Source organism: Bos grunniens, chromosome 4, assembly GCF_055505025.1.
Source record: "Bos grunniens cultivar Pamir isolate PY7600 chromosome 4, Bosgru_T2T1.0, whole genome shotgun sequence".
Taxonomy (NCBI): domain Eukaryota; kingdom Metazoa; phylum Chordata; class Mammalia; order Artiodactyla; family Bovidae; genus Bos; species Bos grunniens.
Genome location: NC_141168.1, coordinates 46217760 through 46237224, shown reverse-complemented (window position 1 = coordinate 46237224; position 19465 = coordinate 46217760). Strand labels below are relative to the sequence as shown.

General features: G+C 38.0%; 1 long non-coding RNA gene across 16 annotated transcripts in view; it reads right to left on the bottom strand.

Moving 5' to 3' along the window:
- The window catches only part of LOC147374048 (uncharacterized), a 364526-nt gene that overhangs the window by 285663 nt on the left and 59398 nt on the right, over window positions 1–19465 (bottom strand). Inside the window, exons 3-4 of one of the 16 annotated variants that reach the window (XR_015162370.1) lie at window positions 11664–12895; window positions 7633–10104 (exon numbers count right to left, since the gene is read on the bottom strand). The exons of 14 other annotated variants lie outside the window; for them this stretch is intronic. This is a non-coding gene — a long non-coding RNA (uncharacterized LOC147374048). Of the gene's footprint in view, window positions 1–7632; window positions 10105–11663; window positions 12896–19465 lie in introns of those variants that run through there. One more of the 16 variants, XR_015162366.1, reaches the window with a different exon arrangement.

The following is a 19465-nucleotide window of genomic DNA, read 5'->3' as shown; positions in this document are numbered from 1 at the left end:
GAGATATATATGTACATACAGCTGATTCTCTTCACCATACAGCAGAAACAACACTGTAAAGCAATTATTCTCCAACAAATGAAGAAAAAAGATATCATGTTACATAGTTACTGTTCATAGTTCTTATTTTCAAATAGCAATGTTGTCTTTTGTGCCTCAATTTACCTAATATAATAAATACTATTCTCTTTTTGAGTTCAGGGAAAAGAGAACAATCTGTCAAGGGAAGTATTCCTCTTTGATTAAAAAGATTTTACTAAATCCAAAAATCTATACTTACTTCCTCCTTCCTCTCCAATACTAAGAGAAAATTCATGGCAACGCCAATAAAGGGGCCCATAAAGAAATCCTACATTGGCTTTTCTCTCTTTCCAGAACTTAATTTTCCTCTATAATTATAAAACAGACCCCACACCATAGGTACAACACATAAAGCATGCATAAATATTTAGACCGAGGGTTTAAAAAGGCTAAAACATGTCTGCCTCAGATCTCTATTTTCTCCAATCCTTTTCCTATAAATAATTACATTCATCTCTTCTCAGAAAAAAAAACATGTAAGAGCACCACTAGTTTCTCCTTACAACAGTGTGACAATGCCAATGGTTATTTATTTCAAGGCAAAAGTATACATGTTTAATAAAATGAGTTGGATAAATGTCTTCATTTATCCTTCAAAACAAACCTTGGAGGGAGCCTTTAAAATCCACATTTTACTCTCAATTCCAGACATTACTAATGATTTGACTAAATGCTAAATGCTGCGAAATTGCTACATTGAATGTCAGCAAATTTGGAAAACTCAGCAGTGGCCACAGGACTAGAAAAGGTCGGTTTTCATTCCAATCCCAAAGAAAGGCAATGCCAAAGAATACTAAAACCACTGCACAATTGCACTCATCTCACACTCTAGTAAAGTAATGATCAAAGTTCTCCAAGCCAGGCCTCAGCAATATGTGAACCGTGAATTTCCAGATGTTCAAGTTGGTTTTAGAAAAGGCAGAGGAACCAGAGATCAAACTGTCAACATCCACTAGATGATCGAAAAAGCAAAAGATTCCAGAAAAACATATATTTCAATAAAAGATCTGCTTTATTGACTATGCCAAACCCTTTGTGTTCAGTTCACTCACTCAGTCATGTTTGACTCTTTGTGACCCCATGAATTGCAGCATACCAGGCCTCCCTATCCATCACCAACTCCCAGAGTTCACTCAAACTCATGTCCATCGAGTCAGCGATGCCATCCAGCCATCTCATGCTCTGTCGTCCCCTTCTCCTCCTGCCCCCAATCCCTCCCAGCATCAGAGTCTTTTTCAATGAGTCAACACTTCGCATGAGTGCCCAAAGTACTGGAGTTTCAGCTTTAGCTTCAGTCCTTCCAAAGAACACCCAGGACTGATCTCCTTTAGAATGGACTGGTTGGATCTCCTTGCAGTCCAAGGGACTCTCAAAAGTCTTCTCCAACACTACAGTTCAAAGCATCAAGTCTTTGGCGCTCAGCTTTCTTCACATTCCAACTTTCACACCCATACATAACCACTGGAAAAAACCATAGCCTTGACTAGACGGATCTTTGTTGGCAAAGTAATGTCTCTGCTTTTGAATATGCTATCTAGGTTGGTCATAACTTTCCTTCCAAGAAGTAAGCGTCTTTTAATTTCATGACTGCAATTACCATCTGCAGTGATTTTGGAGCCCAAAAAAATGAAGTCTGACACTGTTTCCCCATCTATTTGCCATGAAGTGATAGGACCAGATGCCATTATCTTTGTTTTCTGAATGTTGAGCTTTAAGCCAACTTTTTCACTCTCCTCTTTCACTTTCATCAAGAGGCTTTTGAGTTCCTCTTCACTTTCTGCCATAAGGGTGGTGTCATCTGCATATCTGAGGTTATTAATCTTTCTCCCAGCATCTTGATTCCAGCTTGTTCTTCATACAGTCCAGCGTTTCTCATGATGTACTCTGCATAGAAGTTAAATAAGCAGGGTGACAATATACAGCCTTGACGTACTCCTTTTCCTATTTGGAACCAGTCTGTTGTTCCATGTCCAGTTCTAACTGTTGCTTCCTGACCTGTGCATATAGGTTTCTCAGGAGGCAGGTCAGGTGGTCTGGTATTCCCATCTCTTTCAGAATTTTCCACAGTTAATTAGATCCACACAGTCAAAGGCTATGGCATAGTCAATAAAGCAGAAATAGATGTTTTTCTGGAACTCTCTTGCTTTTTCCATGATCCACCAGATGTTGGCAATTTGATCTCTGGTTCCTTTGCCTTTTCTAAAACCAGCTTGAACATCAGGAAGTTCACGGTTCATGTATTGCTGAAGCCTGGCTTGGAGAATTTTGAGTATTACTTTACTAGCGTGTGAAATGAGTGCAATTGTGCGGTAGTTTGAGCATTCTTTGGCATTGCCTTTCTTTGGGATTGGAATGAAACCTGACCTTTTCCAGTCCTGTGGCCACTGCTGAGTTTTCCAAATTTGCTGGCATATTGAGTACAGCACTTTCACAGCATCATCTTTCAGAATTTGAAATAACTCAACTGGAATTCCATCACCTCCACTAGCTTTGTTCAGAGTGATGCTTTCTAAGGCCTACTTGACTTCACATTCCAGGATGTCTGGCTCTAGGTGAGTGATCACACATTCGTGATTATCTGGGTCATGAAGATCTTTTTTGTACAGTTCTTCTGTGTATTCTTGCCACCTCTTCTTAATGTCTTCTGCTTCTGTTAGGTCCATACCATTTCTGTCCTTTATCGAGCTCATCTTTGCATGAAATTTTCCCTTGGCATCTCTAATTTTCTTGAAGAGATCTCTAGTCTTTCCCAGTCTGTTATTTTCCTCTATTTCTTTGCATTGATTGCTGAAGAAGGCTTTCTTTATCTCCTTGCTATTCTTTGGAACTCTGCATTCAGATGCTTATATCTTTCCTTTTCTCCTTTGCTTTTCGCTTCTCTTCTCTTCACAGCTATTTGTAAGGCCTCCCCAGACAGCCGTTTTGCTTTCTTGCATTTCTTTTCCATGGGGATGGTCTTGATCCCTGTGTCCTGTACAATGTCATGAACCTCCATCCATAGTTCATCAGGCACTCTATCTATCAGATCTAGGCCCTTAAATCTATTTCTCACTTCTACTGTATAATCGTAAGGAATTTGACTTAGGTCATACCTGAATGGTCTAGTGGTTTTCCCTACTTTCTTCAATTTAAGTCTGAATTTGGCAATAAGGAGTTCATGATCTGAGCCACAGTCAGCTCCCAGTCTTGTTTTTGCTTACTGTATAGAGCTTCTCCATCTTTGGCTGCAAAGAATATAATCAATCTGATTTCGGTGTTGACCATCTGGTGATGTCCATGTGTAGAGTCGTCTCTTGTGTTGTTGGAAGAGGGTGTTTGCTATGACCAGTGCATTTTCTTGGCAAAACTCTATTAGTCTTTGCCCTGCTTCATTCCGTATTCCAAGGCCACATTTGCCTGTTACTCCAGGTGTTTCTTGACTTTCTACTTTTGCTTTCCAGTGCTCTATAATTAAAAGGACCTCTTTTTTGGGTGTTAGTTCTAAAAGGTCTTGTAGGTCTTCATAGAACCATTCAACTTCAGCTTCTTCAGCATTACTGGTTGAGGTATAGACTTCGATTACTGTGATACTGAATGGTTTGCCTTGGAAATGAACAGAGATCAGTCATTTTTGAGATTGCATCCAAGTACTGCATTTCAGACTCTTTTGTTGACCATGATGGCTACTCCATTTCTTCTAAGGGATTTCAGCCCACAGTAGTAGATATAATGGTCATCTGAGTTAAATTCACCTATTGCAGTCCATTTTAGTTCTGATTCCTAGAATGTCAACATTCATTCTTGCCATCTCCTGTTTGACTACTTCCAATTTGCCTTGATTCATGGACCTAATCCAGGTTCCTATGCAATATTGCTCTTTACAGCATTGGACCTTGCTTCTATCACCAGTCATATACATAACTGGGTACTGTTTTTGCTTTGGCTCCATCACTTCATTCTTTCTGGAGTTATTTCTCCACTGATCTCCAGTAGCATATTGGGCACCTACCGACCTGGGGAGTTCCTCTTTCAGTATCCTATCATTTTGCCTTTTGATACTGTTCATGGGATTCTCAAGGCAAGAATACTGAAGTGGTTTGCCATTCCCTTCTTCAGTGGACCACATTCTGTCAGACCTCTCCATCATGACCCGCCCATCTTGGGTGGCACCACACGGCATGGTTTAGTTTCACTGAGTTAGACAAAGCTGTGGTCCTTGTGATTAGATTGACTAGTTTCCTGTGATTATGGTTTGTGTGTCTGCCCTCTGATGCCCTCTTGCAACACCTACCTTCTTACTTGGGTTTCTCTTACCTTTGATTGTGTGGATCACAATAAACTGTGGAAAATTCTGAAATAGATGGGAATACGAGACCACCTGACCTGCCTCCTAAGAAACCTATATGCAGGTCTGGAAGCAACAGTTAGAACTGGACATGGAACAACAGACTGGTTCCAAATAGGAAAAGGAGTACATCAAGGCTGTATATTGTCACCCTGCTTATTTAACTTCTATGCAGAGTACATCATGAAAAATGCTGGGTTGGAGGAAGCACAAGCTAGAATCAAGATTGCTGGGAGAAATATCAGTAACCTCAGATACGCAGATGACACCACCCTTATGGCAGAAAGTGAAGAACTAAAGAGCCTCTTAATGAAAGTGAAAGAGGTGGCTTAAAGCTCAACATTCAGAAAACAAAGATTAAGGCATCTGGTCCCATCACTTCCTGGCAAATAGATGGGGAAACAGTGGCTGACTTTATTTTTCTGGGCTCCAAAATCACTGCAGATGGTGAATGCAGCCATGAAATTAAAAGACGCTTACTCCTTGGAAGAAAAGTTATGACCAACCTAGATAGCATATTAAAAAGCAGAGACATTACCTTGTCACCAAAGGTCCATCTAGTCAAGGCTATGATTTTTCCAGTAGTCATGTATGGATGTGTGAGTTGAACTATAAAGAAAGCTGAGCACCAAAGAATTGGTGCTTTGAATTATGGTGTTGGAGAAGACTCTTGAGAGTCCCTTGGACTGTGAGGAGATCCAACCAGTTCATCCTAAAGGAGATCAGTCCTGGGTGTTCACTGGAAGGACTGATGTTGAAGCTGAAATTCCAATACTTTCATCACCTGATGCGAAGAGCTGACTCATTGGAAAAGACCCTGATGCTGGGAATGACTGGGGGCAGGAGGAGAAGGGGACGACAGAGCATGAGATGGCTGCATGGTATCACCAACTAATGGACATGGGTTTGGGTAGATTCTGAGAGTTGGTGATGGCCAGGGAGGCCTGGTGTTGTGCAGTTCATGAGGTCGCAAACAGTTGGACATGACTGAGCGACTGAACGGAACTGAACTGAACTGCTAAATGGCTCTACAGTTTTTTAAAAAACTATACTAACACCTTCTAAATGAGCAAGTACTGAAGTCAATTGAAGCTTCACACATGAAAATATCTCTTTATTACTGTTAAAAGCTAAACCTTGAAATGATGGTAGTGAAACATTTTAGAAGCATTAATGTAAGGCAGCCTAAGAGCAAGCATAACTATTTATTTAGGAGATTCCAAGAGATAGACACTTCAGCCAGCAAAGGCACGATGGCATGGAAAACACATGAATGAGAGGAAATGGAGCAATGGGAAGGCAACACATAATGCCCAGCAATGTTCTTCCAAGGTGGCCATTTGGATTCAAACCAGGCCGAAACAGCAATGGAAAATCATTATCCCTGGATGGCTGATTCTTTAGCTGTGTCTGATTATGGGTGTGAGAAAGTTATTTGAAGCCTGAGTATGTTAACTAGTGTTTTCACTCCAAGTATCAGATGCTAATTGGTTAATCCAGAACTGACAAGACCACAGTATTTCTCCCCACCTCAATTACCTAGATTGATGCTAGAAAATAAACCAGAATCCAACCACCTGTTTCTTTCAAGACAAAAAGTTAGTGTCTAAAGGAAAAGAAAAAAACACCATGATATTCTTAGTATATCAGGATTTCTTTAAGCAAGAGGAAAAGCTGTAATTGAAACTTTTAATAAGCTGTTCATTGATTCTCTATGTAAGAAGGAGTTCACCAAGAAAGAGTAACTAGTCACTCACATCCTCTGTGTTCTCTGAAATTATGAACCACCAACTTTCCCAACTTTATTTAGGATAATCAGTTAAGAAACTTACTTTGTTTAGGACATTATTCTCAGTTAAATACTTAATAACAAATACTTAAAAAATGAGAAATATCTCACATCAGCCAGGAAGTTTCCTCCCAAGAGTTAATATCATTTCATGTTCTATAAAGATAGTAATCCAAAATAAAAGAAATTTACTTAAAGAATTAGAGAATGAAATCATTGTACAGTGTACCTAAAACAACTGTTCTAGAACAGGAAGCTTCCCTTAAAGAAATATTATGGAAATATAAACTAAACTTATTTCCTATTCAGATTTAAAGTATTTCATTTCTGAGCTAAAATATATACATTATACTATACAAAATTTAACTGAAGATGGATCATAAACCTAAGTATAGAGTAAAAACCTATAAAGCTTCTATACAAAAACACAATAGTAAATAGTTGTATATTTTAATTAGGCAAAAATTTCTTAGATATGTTGCTAGAAGTATCATGCATAAAAGAATTGATAAGTTGGAATTTATAAACTTTAAAACTTACTAATAGAATGAAAAGACAAACCAAAGAGGAGGATAAAATATTTTAAAATTATATATGTGATAAAGATTTATCTTTAGAGTATGTTTTTAAAAACTCTCAAAATACAATGATAAGAAATTGATCCTTTTTTCTCCCTGGTATTTGTGAGGTAGTCTTCCAAGATTATCATTTACTTTCTATTTTCCTTTTTTGCCCACCCCTCTTTATTTGGCTTCATTTCAGTCTTAGATGAAAACAAAATGATCAGCACCCCTCCTTGCATCTTTTGTTGCCTTAATGGTTTTCTTGAACAGTGTTTTGTGCTTTTTACATTATATTTATCAATTAAAATTCATTTTCAGTCAACTCCGCGGCGGCCCGGGATCCAGGCCGGGCCGCGGCTCTCGCCGCCCAGCCTAACCCAGCCCGGCCCGGCCCGGCCCGAGCGCCGAGCCTAGGCCGTCCGTTTCCCACAGCCTGGAGGAGCCGGCGGTGCGGCGCCCGGCCCGGTCCGCAGCCCGGCAGGCCGGCCCGCACCTCCGCCCGGCCCCGGGCTCGCAGCCCCTCCCCGCCCCGGGGCCGGGGCCCCTGCAGCCTCCCGGTCCCGGCGCTCCGGCCCCGGCCCCCCGGGCCATGCGGCAAAAAAAAAAAAAAAAAAAAAAATTCATTTTCATAATGAAAAAGAAAGGTATCTTATTTCAGAATCTCTCCCCCAACACACATACTGTGTGACCTCTACAATAATTTTAGAGGGAAATACCAACTTTTTTTTAGTTGTGTTGTGTAATTTAAATATATATATATATAATCAGCAAAGAAAAATTCATTTTGACGGTAAGTAACTATTCAGGAGCACATATATTCTAACTGTAAAGGCTGTAGGTTTAATCTATTAGCTTTTCCAGGATACTTGGTTTGAAATATTTCCCTATCTAAGAGAAATGTGCAACACTTCCATTTTGCCACAGAGTTCTGGAGATACTGCAGAAGTAGTAGAGTTGATATATCATAGATGACAGCTATTGGCTTTAAAGTCATACAGGGTCAGACTTACCTCTCCACCATATAAGGCTATGTGACCTTGAATCTCAATACTATCACTGATAATTGGGATGAAAATAGCATCTAATATGTCTGCTGCAAAAATTACATTACATAACGCCTAGTGTCTGCACATAGTAAATAGTCCACAAACGTTAGCCATTATAATTGTAATTAATATTAAACAGGGCAGTGATATCAGCAGTGTGATGGAATAGGAGGTCCCAGCACTCTTCCCTCCAATAGAAACACAAATTTAACAATCATCCATGGATGAAAAAACCTTTACAAGAGCTCCAGAATCTAAATAAGAGGTTACAATATCCCAGTTGAGCATAGACATGAGAAAAAAAAAAAAAAAATGTACTACCAAGGTTAAGAAGCAAAGTTTCACTTTATATCACCCCTTCCCCAACCCTGCCATGTACAGTTCTGAGAGAGATCCCCTTGGAACATGAGAGCTGTCCTCAGAGCATGAGTTCTTCCATGGGGTAAAAACAGAGCAACTCATCGACAAACACCACGTGATTATAGTTTATAAATGGAGAAGGAAATGGCAACACACTCCAGTAATGTTGCCTGAAAAATCCCATGGACAGAGGAGCCTGGTGGACTACAGTCCATGGCGTCATAAAGAATCAGACACAACTTAACAACTGAGCACATAGTTAATAATATAGTATCATATACTTGAAAGTTGCTAATACAGTAGATCTTAAAGGTGCTTATCACACAAAATAAGAAATAATAATTGTGTAATATGATGAAGGTATAAGCTGCTGCTCATGTAATAATCTTTTTGTGATATATAATTATATCAAATCAACACATTGTATACCCTGTTTTTGTTTTTTTTTTTTCAGTCACTAAGTCATGTCCAACTCTTTGTGACCCCATGGACTGTAGCCCACCAGGGTCCTCTGTCCTTGGGATTTCCCAGGCAGGAATACTGGAGTGGGTTGCCATTTCCTTCTCCAGGGGATCCTTTCAGATCAGAGATCAAACCCAGGTCTCCTGCATCGGTAGGCAGATTCTTTACCACTGAGCCACCAGGGGAGCCACTGTACACGTTAAAGTTACATGTTACATGTCAATAGTATTTCAATAAAGCCAAGGAAAAAGCACAATTACACTTCAAAGAAATACATTACAAGATTTAAAGATTAGACCTGAAATCAGAAATAGAAAAAAGTTTCCTGATAGTCTTAGCTATGATTTATTTTTGGATATGAAATCAAAAGCACAGACCAAAAAAACAAATAAACAAGTGTAACTACATCAAACTAAACAGTTTCAGCCATGCAAAGGAAACAAAACGAAAAGGCAGAGGTTTCACTGGTGGTTCAGAGGTGAAGAATCTGCCTTCCAGTGCAGGAGACATGAGTTCAGCCTCTGATCTGGTAAGACTCCATCTACCTTGGAGCAACTAAACATGTGCACCACAACTATTGAGCCCGTGCTCCAGAGCCCACAAGCTGCAACTCACGAGTCCACAACAACTGGCCCAGGTGCCCTAGAGCCTGCGTTCTCCCACAAGAGAAGCCACCACAGTGAGTAGCCCCCGCTCACAACTAGAGAAAAACTGTGCAGCAACAATGACCTGGGACAGCCAAAAGTAAAATAAGTGTTTTAAAAGGCAACCTATGGGAAAAAATATTTGCAAACAATACAACTAAGAGCCACTATCCAGATTATTCAGTCATCCTTCAATCTGCAGATCCAACCAGGGACTGGGGATCTGCAGGGGTCCTGGAACCAATCACCCACAGTTTCTTACAACTGTGTAAGAAACCAGAAGCAGGTACAGGAAAATGAAAGATGTTGGTCAAAGGGTACAAAGTTTTCAGTTATGCAAGATGAATAAATTCAGGAGTTCTAATGTACCAGTAGGATGACTGTCAACCATAAACAGTACTCTATTTTATACTTAAGAGTAAATTTTAAACACAAAAAAGGGAAAAAGAAAAATATCAAATATGTGAGATTGATATGTTAATTAGATTGATTCCATAATCATTTTTATATATGTATCTGAAAATATCAAGTTGTATATACTATTTTGTCAGTTATAATTCTCTAAAACTGAAAAATTCATATGAAACCACAAAAGACCTTGAATTACCAAAGAAATTCTGAGCAAGAATAAAAAAAGCTGGAAACATCTCATTTCCTGAACTCAAAATATATTACAAAATTACAGTTTTCAAAACCGTTGTTCAGTTGCAAAGTCCTGTCCAACTCTTTGCAACTCCATGGACTGCAGCCTGTCAGGCTCCTCTGTCCGTGGGATTTCCCAGGCAAGAACACTGGAGGGGGTCACCATTTCCTTCCCCATCAAAACAGTAGAGTACTGGCATAAAAAAGACATACAGGTCAATGAAACAAAATAGACACCACAGAAATAAACTCATGCATATTAAGTCAACAGATCTTCCCCAAAAGTCCCATGTATTATACAATACGGAAAGTGTAATCTCTTCAATAAATGCTGCTAGGAAAACTGTATATCCGCATGCAAAATAACAAACTTTGACCCTTCTCTTACATTCTGCACAAACATTAAAGATTTAGATGTAAGACCTAAAAATCATAAAAGAAAGCTTAGAGAAATTCTTCTAAACACTGACTATGGCAATGATTTCTTTGTTATGACACAGACAACAAAAGCAAAAGTAGGCATGTGGGACTGCATCAAACTAAAAAGTTCTACAAAGCAATCAAAACATGAAAAAGCAATCTACAGAATGGGAGAAAAATATCGACAAACTATACACTTGCTAAAGGGTTAATATCCAAACCATACAGGGGCCTCAATAGCAAAACCAAATAACCTATTTTAAAACTTGGTAAAGGAACTGAATGAGCTTCTCTGGTGGCTCAGTGCTAAAGAATCCACCTGCCAATACAGGACATGCAGGTTTGATCTCTGGGTCAGGAAGATCTCCCTGGAGAAGAAAATGGCATCCCACTCCAGTATTCTTGTCTGGGAAATCCCATGGACAAGGAGCCTGGTAGGCTACAGTCCATGGGGTTGCAGAGTTGGAGGTGATTAGCAACTAAACAACAACAGAGGAACCAAACAGACCTTTCTTCAAAGATACAAATAGCCAACAAATTTATGAAAAGGTATTCAAATCACTAGTCATTTGGGAAATGCAAATCAAAACCACAATGAGATATCACCTCATATCAACTGGGATGACTATTTACCAAAAACAAAAGATAATTCGTTTTGGTGAGGATTTGAAGAAAAAAGAACCATTGTCTACTACTACTACTACTGATAGGAATGTAAATTGGTATAGTCATATGGAAAAGAACACAGAAGTTCCTTGAAACTTGAAAAAGAAAACTACCACGTGTATGCACACATGCTCAGTCATGTCCATCTGACTCTTTGTGAACCCATGGACTGTAGCCCGCCAGGCTCCTCTGTCCATGGGATTTCCCAAGGCAAAAATATTGGAGTGGATTGCCGTTTCTACTCCAGGCAATCTTCCCGACCCAGAGACTGAACCCATGTCTCTAGTGTCTCCTGCACTGGCAGGCGGATTCTTTACCACTGTGCCACCTGGGAAGCTCAATACATACACTACAAAGGCATATCATAAAAAAAAAAAAGAAAGAAAGAAAAACCCTATGAATCAATAAGGACAAACAAATATTTAGAAAAATATTAAAAATTTTTTCAGAGTTAAAAAAAAACAGAAAATTCCTACACATACATATGAAAAATATTCAGCCTCATTAAAAAAGAAAATGAAAATAACAACCAAATATCCCAAGAGTTGCAAAATTTGAGAAGCCAGACAATACCAAGTTTGGCTAGGATGTGCACTGACAAAAATTCTCATCCACCACTGGTAGAAGGGTAATTTAGAACAACCTCTTGGGAAAGTGTGGCATTACCTTGAAAAACAGCACATGTGCAAACTCCATGATCAAGCAGTTTCATGGCTGTGTGTCATGCATCAGTTCAGTTCAGTCGCTCAGTTCTGTCCAACTCTTTGGGACCCCATGGACTGCAACACACCAGGCCTCTCATCACCAACTCCCAGAGTTTACTCTGAGAGTAAGTGGGAGTTGAGTCAGTGATGCCATCCAACCATCTTAACCTTGGTCATCCCCGTCTCCTCCCACCTTCAATCTTTCCCAGCATTAGGGTCCTTTCCAATGAAACATTTCTTCACATCAGATGGCCAAAATATTGGAGTTTCAGCTTCAGTATCAGTCCTTCCAAAGAATATTCAGGACTGATTTCCTTGATGGACTGGTTGGATCTCCTTGCTATCCAAGGTACTCTCAAGAGTCTTCTCCAACACCACTGTTCAAAAGCATCAGTTCTTCAGTGCTCAGCTTTCTTTATGGTCCAACTCTCTCATCCATACATGACTACTGGAAAAACCATAGCTTTGGCTAGACAGACCTTTGTTGGCAAAGTAATGTCTCTGCTTTTTAATATGCTGTCTAGGTTGGTCATAACTTTTCTTCCAAGGAGCAAGCATCTTTTAATTTCATGGCTGCAGTCACCATCTGCAGTGATTTTGGAGACCCAAAAAGTCTGTCACTGTTTCCACTGTTTCCCATCTATTTGTTGAGCTTTAAGCCAACTTTTTCACTTTCCTCTTTCACTTTCATCAAGAGGCTCTTTAGTTCTTCATCACTTTCTGTCATAAGGGTAGTGTCATTTGCATACCTTAGGTTATTGATATTTCTCCCTGAAATCTTGATTCCAGCTTGTGCTTCTTCCAGTCCAGCATTTCTCATCATGTAGTCTGCATATAAGTTAAATAAGCAGAGTGACAATATACAGCCTTGATGTACTCCTTTTCTTATTTGGAACCAGTCTGTTGTTCCATGTCCAGTTCTAACTGTTGCTTCCTGTCCTGCATACATATTTCTCAGGAGGCAGGTCAGATGGTCTAGTATTCCCATCTCTTGAAGAATTTTCCACAGTTTGTTGTGATCCACACAGTCAAAAGGCTTTGGTATAGTCAATAAAGCAGAAGTAGATGTTTTTCTGGAACTCTCTTGCTTTTTCGATGATTCAATGGATGTTGGCAATTTGATCTCTGGTTCCTCTGCCTTTTCTAAATCCAGTTTGAACTCCTGGAATTTCACAGCTCACATGCTGTTAAGGCCTGGTGACATGTTTGTACATAGTTTCAGAAGCATTGTAAGAATCAAGCTACAAAGCAGGGTAGTTACGATCATGGACTATGTAGCCAGGCTCTAGACGCTGAAATCTCATCTCTGCTACCTATTGTATCTTAGTTAATGTATTAGCATTTTAATGTTTCAACCTCCTCATTTATAAGATGATAATAGAGCCTAGCCTACAGGCTGCTGCTGATATGTAAATGAGTTGATATATATTAATAATAAATAAAGGGGGAAAATACCTGGCACATAAGAAGCATTATAGCTTAAAGCTGTTATTATTCACAGCAGGATTATTAATCATAACCAAAAAAATTGGGAACAAAGCAAATTTGTATACTAATGGAATAAATAAATAAATCATGGCAAATATATGTATGAATATATACATATACAAACATGTATATTCCCAGTTATACTCTATATAAAACATAATACACCACTTTATGATAGTAAAATTAAATGGACTGTCTCATTAACAGTCTCATTAACAGAAAAAAAACAAAGTAACTCACAAAATACATACAATATGATTCCATACATGCAAGTTTCTTAAGGTTAAGATGGTACATTGTTGAAGGAGACATGTCTTTTTTATAAAATTAGAAAGAAATGTGAGATTATCACAAATTCAGAATCTCAGGATGGTGATACCTTCCTGGAAGCTAAGAGGAACAGGGAAGCAAGGAAAGTCATCCAGGTTATTTCTATGATGCTAATAATGTTCTATTTCTTAACCTGGGTCATGAGAAAATAGAGATCCATTTAGGCTTCAAGCTGTATGTATATCTCTTACTATTTTATATCTTCTACATTTACAAAAGTTTTTTTTCTATATGAAATACATCACAAACTTGGGGTATAAATATGTCTTCTTTGCTTTTATATTAGTTGCTTTACTTACCACTTGCTTTACTGAAAAGAAAATTACTTCCTCTCTCATTCCTTTCTTTAGAAATACTGTCCCAAACACAGAATTTTTTTCACATCCAGAAACTAATATATTAGAGTGCTGCATAGTTTCTGATTCCAGTTTCCACTGTTTTTCCCAATTTTAAAGCAACATTAAAACTGATTCTAAAAAAAAAATAAAAATAAAAAATAAAACTGATTCTAAGCCATCTTACTGTTGATGGGGATGTAATCTGACACAGATAATTCACATTACGCACATAGTTTCCTATCAACAGCAATTTCTGAAATGAGGCTGGAGCAGCAAGAGAAACAGAGAAAGGAAGGAGATGGAAATGAAGAATCGAATTAGCAACAATAGAAAAAGATTCACCCCTGAAGGGTCAATTTGAGAACAAAACCAAACCAGCCTCAAACAGATCTTACCCATCCTCAATAAGAACCATCACTAAAACTGTACTTCTTGCAACAGAAAACAAGACTCTGGTAACATTAAGGCTGGAGTACTGGTTCTGAATTTCCTATTTTTTCCATGTAGAGTCATGTGTCACATTTGAAGATGAGCCACCCACACAAGGCTGCTTAGGTTCTGTTCATGATACACAGAGTAAGTTCCTGAATTGAAAGTTTCTGACAGAGAGAGTTGATAGGGTCTACATGAGTGCTCACTGTTAAGATGGTTCATTATGTTGACCTCACAAACAAAGAATAAAATCACAGTGATCCTTGAGACTGACCAAATTGCTCGAATGACATTATATTTTCTCACTGGCACCTACCTTCTCAAAGCTACAAGACCACCAGATTCCAGACCTTCAGCTACATGACCACAGAACTCAACTACAGGCTAAAATTAACTATCCCTTCAGAGAATTTTTCATTGGTGGGGTATAAGAAAGACCTTGTCAGAAAGGGAGAACCCCGGTTCTCCTTAAGGGCCAGTCACTCTCTTGTTTCCCTCTACTAAGTTTCCCTTTGGCCTGATTCCCTCTCTTTTTCTCTGCACCCACAAGAGTCAAAATGAAAATGAGAAAAAAAATTGGAGAATGGGATTTTTAAAATGCTTATTAGGTATGATATTTTTAAAAATGTATTCTAGAGTCTGTATTACAAAGATTTTGCTCATAATTCTAGAGTAGAAAATGTTAAGCATGACTGCACAGATATGATAAGGTACTGATTTATGTGTAGACTAGGGGAGAAAACAATTTTTTTGATTAGACTGTTCTGTATCACAAATATAAAACGGCTTTTCCTTTTTATTGGTTAGTTCAATAAATCTTGTCTACTAATCTGTAAATTGCTGGCTCAAGCTACAGGCCAAGATTTTCTCATTAAAATATAGTCTATGGAAGAGGCCCCTGGCATGAAGCGAAATCCTCTATCTAGTGTACAATTTTTCTATCCCCTGCAGATCCACAAGAAGATTTTACTGTTTACTTATTGAAATACACTGGGAAAATGCCTGTTAATATTTAAGGCAGCAATGATTTCCATGAGGACTCAAAGTCTTTTAAAACCTTTCAGATACTGTACACATCCCAAATTAGCCAGTCTTCCCATCAGGACCAACACAAGAAGAAATAATGAATGTAAAAAAGTGTTAAAGAGTCTAGATAAGATAATAACGATTATACTGTCTCATTTATGAAGTTAAAAAGAAAATTATGAGCACTGGCTAACACCAGTATGTAAATAATGAGACAAAGATGCAAGTGCTCTAATGTCCTAAAATGCTAAAGCAAAGGCTTTAGAGGGCTGGGAACTAGAGCAGTTAGGCCCCCAGAGGATCATGCGGGACAAGCGGAGTCAATACTTGAGAGCCAGAGAGCAAGAGCGAGCTGGCCTAGATGCCCTGAGGACAAGCCTTCCAGCAACACAGTTTTGGGATGCTGGAAGAGAAGCTGAGTCTGCGCTCATCTCCTCTGAATCCAAAACTCTTAAGAAGCACAAAAATCCTATTGAGTAGGCTTGCAAAGTTTCCAGCGATAAAACACCCCTAACTATACAATGATTGCACACATGTCAGAAAGCAAGCCACTAAAAGTCAAATCCAGCAAAAACAAGAAGCCACAGATTAATAAAGATTTCATACTTGTAATCCTTGAAGATTTTAAAATTGTTGTTCCCAGCATTCAAAAGAACCATGCATGAAATGTTTAAATGAACATCTGGGCAATGGCAAAGATAAGCATGAATCAAGAAATTCTCAGAGATAAATACATAAAATTTAAAAAATAGAATTTGAAGCAGTGAATTTGAAATAAATAATGCCGTAAATGTCTAAAACTGCAGGAAAGATATAGTACAAAACAGAATTTGTCAACTAAAAGACATACACAAATAATCTATTCAGAATGAAACAAGAGAAAGAGATGAAAAATGTGAAAGAAATGGAGGACAGAATGAGGAATCAAATGTTCCAGAATGCTGGAATCGCAAAATGTAAATGGAGAAGAGATGGTATTTAAGAGTTAAATAAAGCCTGAGTCTATTCTAGAATGGAAGAAAAATATAAATCAAGACATCAAAGGAGCACAGAGTATCCTAAGCATAAAACTGAAACAGAAGTCTTTGATAGCTCTCTTTGTTCTGTACTCAAGTCTCTCATTTTCCCCAACTGTCTACATTCCTAAAAAGATAGAGAATGGTGTTTAGAAAGAGTAATCTGAGTACTGTGTGTGTTTATTGCTACAGAGCTCATTACATCTAGGCCTTTCAGTAGAAAAAGAACAAGGAAATGAGCATTTCTTAAAGGAGAAAATGCAGCATGAAGAGCAAGTTCATGTTATTTCTTTTCGAATTTAAATTATCTTTATCTCTTTTCCCTCATTCAGAAAAACTTTGGTTCTTGGTAGTATTAACATATTCCTTAGTTCTTTCAGTCTACCAGTAAGAGAATAACAATCTGAGTACTATAACAAATAGCACAACTACTTAAAAAAATACAGTTTTTAAGTACAGTTGACCTTTGAACAACATGAGTTTGAACTGTACTGGGGTCCCCCTACCTGCAGAATTTTTTTAATAGTAAATACATACTACAGGATCCAAAGTTGGTTGAATCTGAGGATACAGAACTGTGGACGTGGAGGAGCAACTAAAGTTAAACTGAAATTTCCACAGCTTAAGCGATGGTGCCCCAACCCGACGTGTTTAAAGGTTTAGAATATAATCCACTACAGATCCACAGTACATTTGCCAGAATTGAAAACCACTGATAATATGACTTATATAATCATAACGCAACAGGTTCATCCATTCTTTTTTTTTTTTTTTAACTTTGAAAGTGAAAGTCACTCAGTCGTGTCCGACTCTTTGCGACCCCACGGACTGAATAATCCCTAGAATTCTCCAGGACAGAATACTGGAGTGAGTAGCCTTTCCCTTCTCCAGAGGATCTTCCCAACCCAAGGATCGAACCCAGGTCTCCCGCATTGCAGGCAGATTCTTTACCAGCTGAGCCACAAGGGAAGCCCAAAAATACTGGCATGGGTAGCCTATCCCTTCTCCAGGGAATCTTCCCGACCCAGGAATCCAACAGGGATCTCCTGCACTGCAGGCAGATTCTTTACCAACTGAGCTATTACATGTCAGCTAAAAAATACAGTCACAATCTGAAAGTAGGAAGTTATTTTATTTGGTGGGAATGGTTAGAACTCTGAGCCTGGGAGACAGTACCTCAGTAGCTCTGAGAAAACTGCTCCAAGGAGGCAGGAGGGGAAGTCAAGCTATAAACAAGTTTGCAACAAAGGGAGCAGGCAGTCTGAACATCAAAGATCAGCTATCAAGTTAACGAATTTAGCATTCTCTGGATGGGAAGATGCAAACCTCTGGGCTTATCGAATTCATTTCTTCATGTGAACCTCAGCTATCTGGAGCCAACCCTGTTTGCTTGTTCACCTAAAGGAGTGGCAGATGCCTGCTTCTTACGTTCCCCCATCTCTTCAGCAATCACCATGAGGGGTGCTGGCATCTGCTGGATCACAGTTTTGGGAGACCTTATTCACATTCGGAGGCCAGAAATCACTGATGGCTGTGACATTTCTTGTTTATTGTTATGGCAGGAGATATTTTCACGTAATTCTTTGTATAAATTTTCTAACTTACATAAAAATAAACACATTTACCTGGTTTCAAAGTCAAATCCATATAATGTGGTATATTTAAGGCAGTTATGTTACTATTTATTGTTATGGCTGGAGATATTTTCATGTAATTCTTTGTATAAATTTTCTAACTTACATAAAAATAAACACATTTACCTGGTTTCAAAGTCAAATCCATATAATGTGGTATATTTAAAGCAGTTTAACTCGATTTATGTGCCCTCCATATATCGTTCACCTTTTAAAAATATTCTTATTTAACAACTGTTTTAATGTGTGTATTAGTCACTCGTGTCCAACTTTTGTGACCCCATGGACTATAGCCTGCCAGGCTCCTCCATCAATGGAATTCTCCAGGCAAGAACACTGGAGTGGGTTGCCATTCTCTTCTCCAGGTGTTCTTCCAGACCCAGGGATCAAACCCAGGTCTCCTGCATTGCAGGCAGATTCTTTATAGCCAAATTTATATTACATATATATTTATAATATACATATAAATATATGTATTTATATATATTTATACATATTTATATATGTTACATATATATTACATATATGTTACATACATATATGTTGTGTATTTATAACACATATATATATACAAACATATTTATACCTATTTTATATAATATACAACTTTATACAATATATAAAAATTACATATTTATAGATACATTGTATATGTGTATAAATATACATGTGTGCATGTCAATATATGTATGCATATTTATATATCTAAATTTATAGATATAAGCAGTAATATGTATAACACATTTTTCTACATTCTTTTACTCCATAGCAGTATATGGAGATATTTTTCATTCTTTTACAACTGAATAAAACTTTATTGTGTGGCTTTTTCGCATAGTATCAAACCCAAATATATTTCAAAGGGGATTGGAAATTTTAAGACTCCTTCAGTGAAGGGTCTTACACAAGTTATCTTTTTGCATTTTTGCTTGAGTATCTTTGCAATAGATTTCAATCAGAGGAATTGCTGAGTCAAAAATTAAGGACACACACCTTTATTAAATCTTGCAAAGATTTTCTTCATAATAGCTGCATCATTTTGTGTTCCCACTAACAGCATGTGAGAACACCTATTTCCCCACAAGCTTGTTGATCAAAAAACATGCTGTCAAATTGGAACTTTTGTCAGTCTAATAAAATGGAATCTCCTAGTTTCAATTTGCCTTTTACTTGTTGGGAACAAAGTTGAGAAACTTTTCCTATGTTTAAGGATCATTTCACCTCTCTTCTTTATGAACTGCTATCTTTTCTCTATAGTTGTAAGTAATTTCTCTATTTTTAAAACTTCTGCATCATAACTATAGTATTTTTTAAATAAATTGTAAGTACTTCTCTCATTTCTCATTTATCTTTGTTTTGTTTGCAGTTTTTTGTTAAAGTATTCAAGTCACTCAATTTTTTTAAGTGGTCAAATATACCAGTCTTTGGTACCTCTTTCTTTTAATCAAGTTAAAAAATGTCTCTACTCTTAGGCTACAGAGGAACATACTCAGGTTTCCT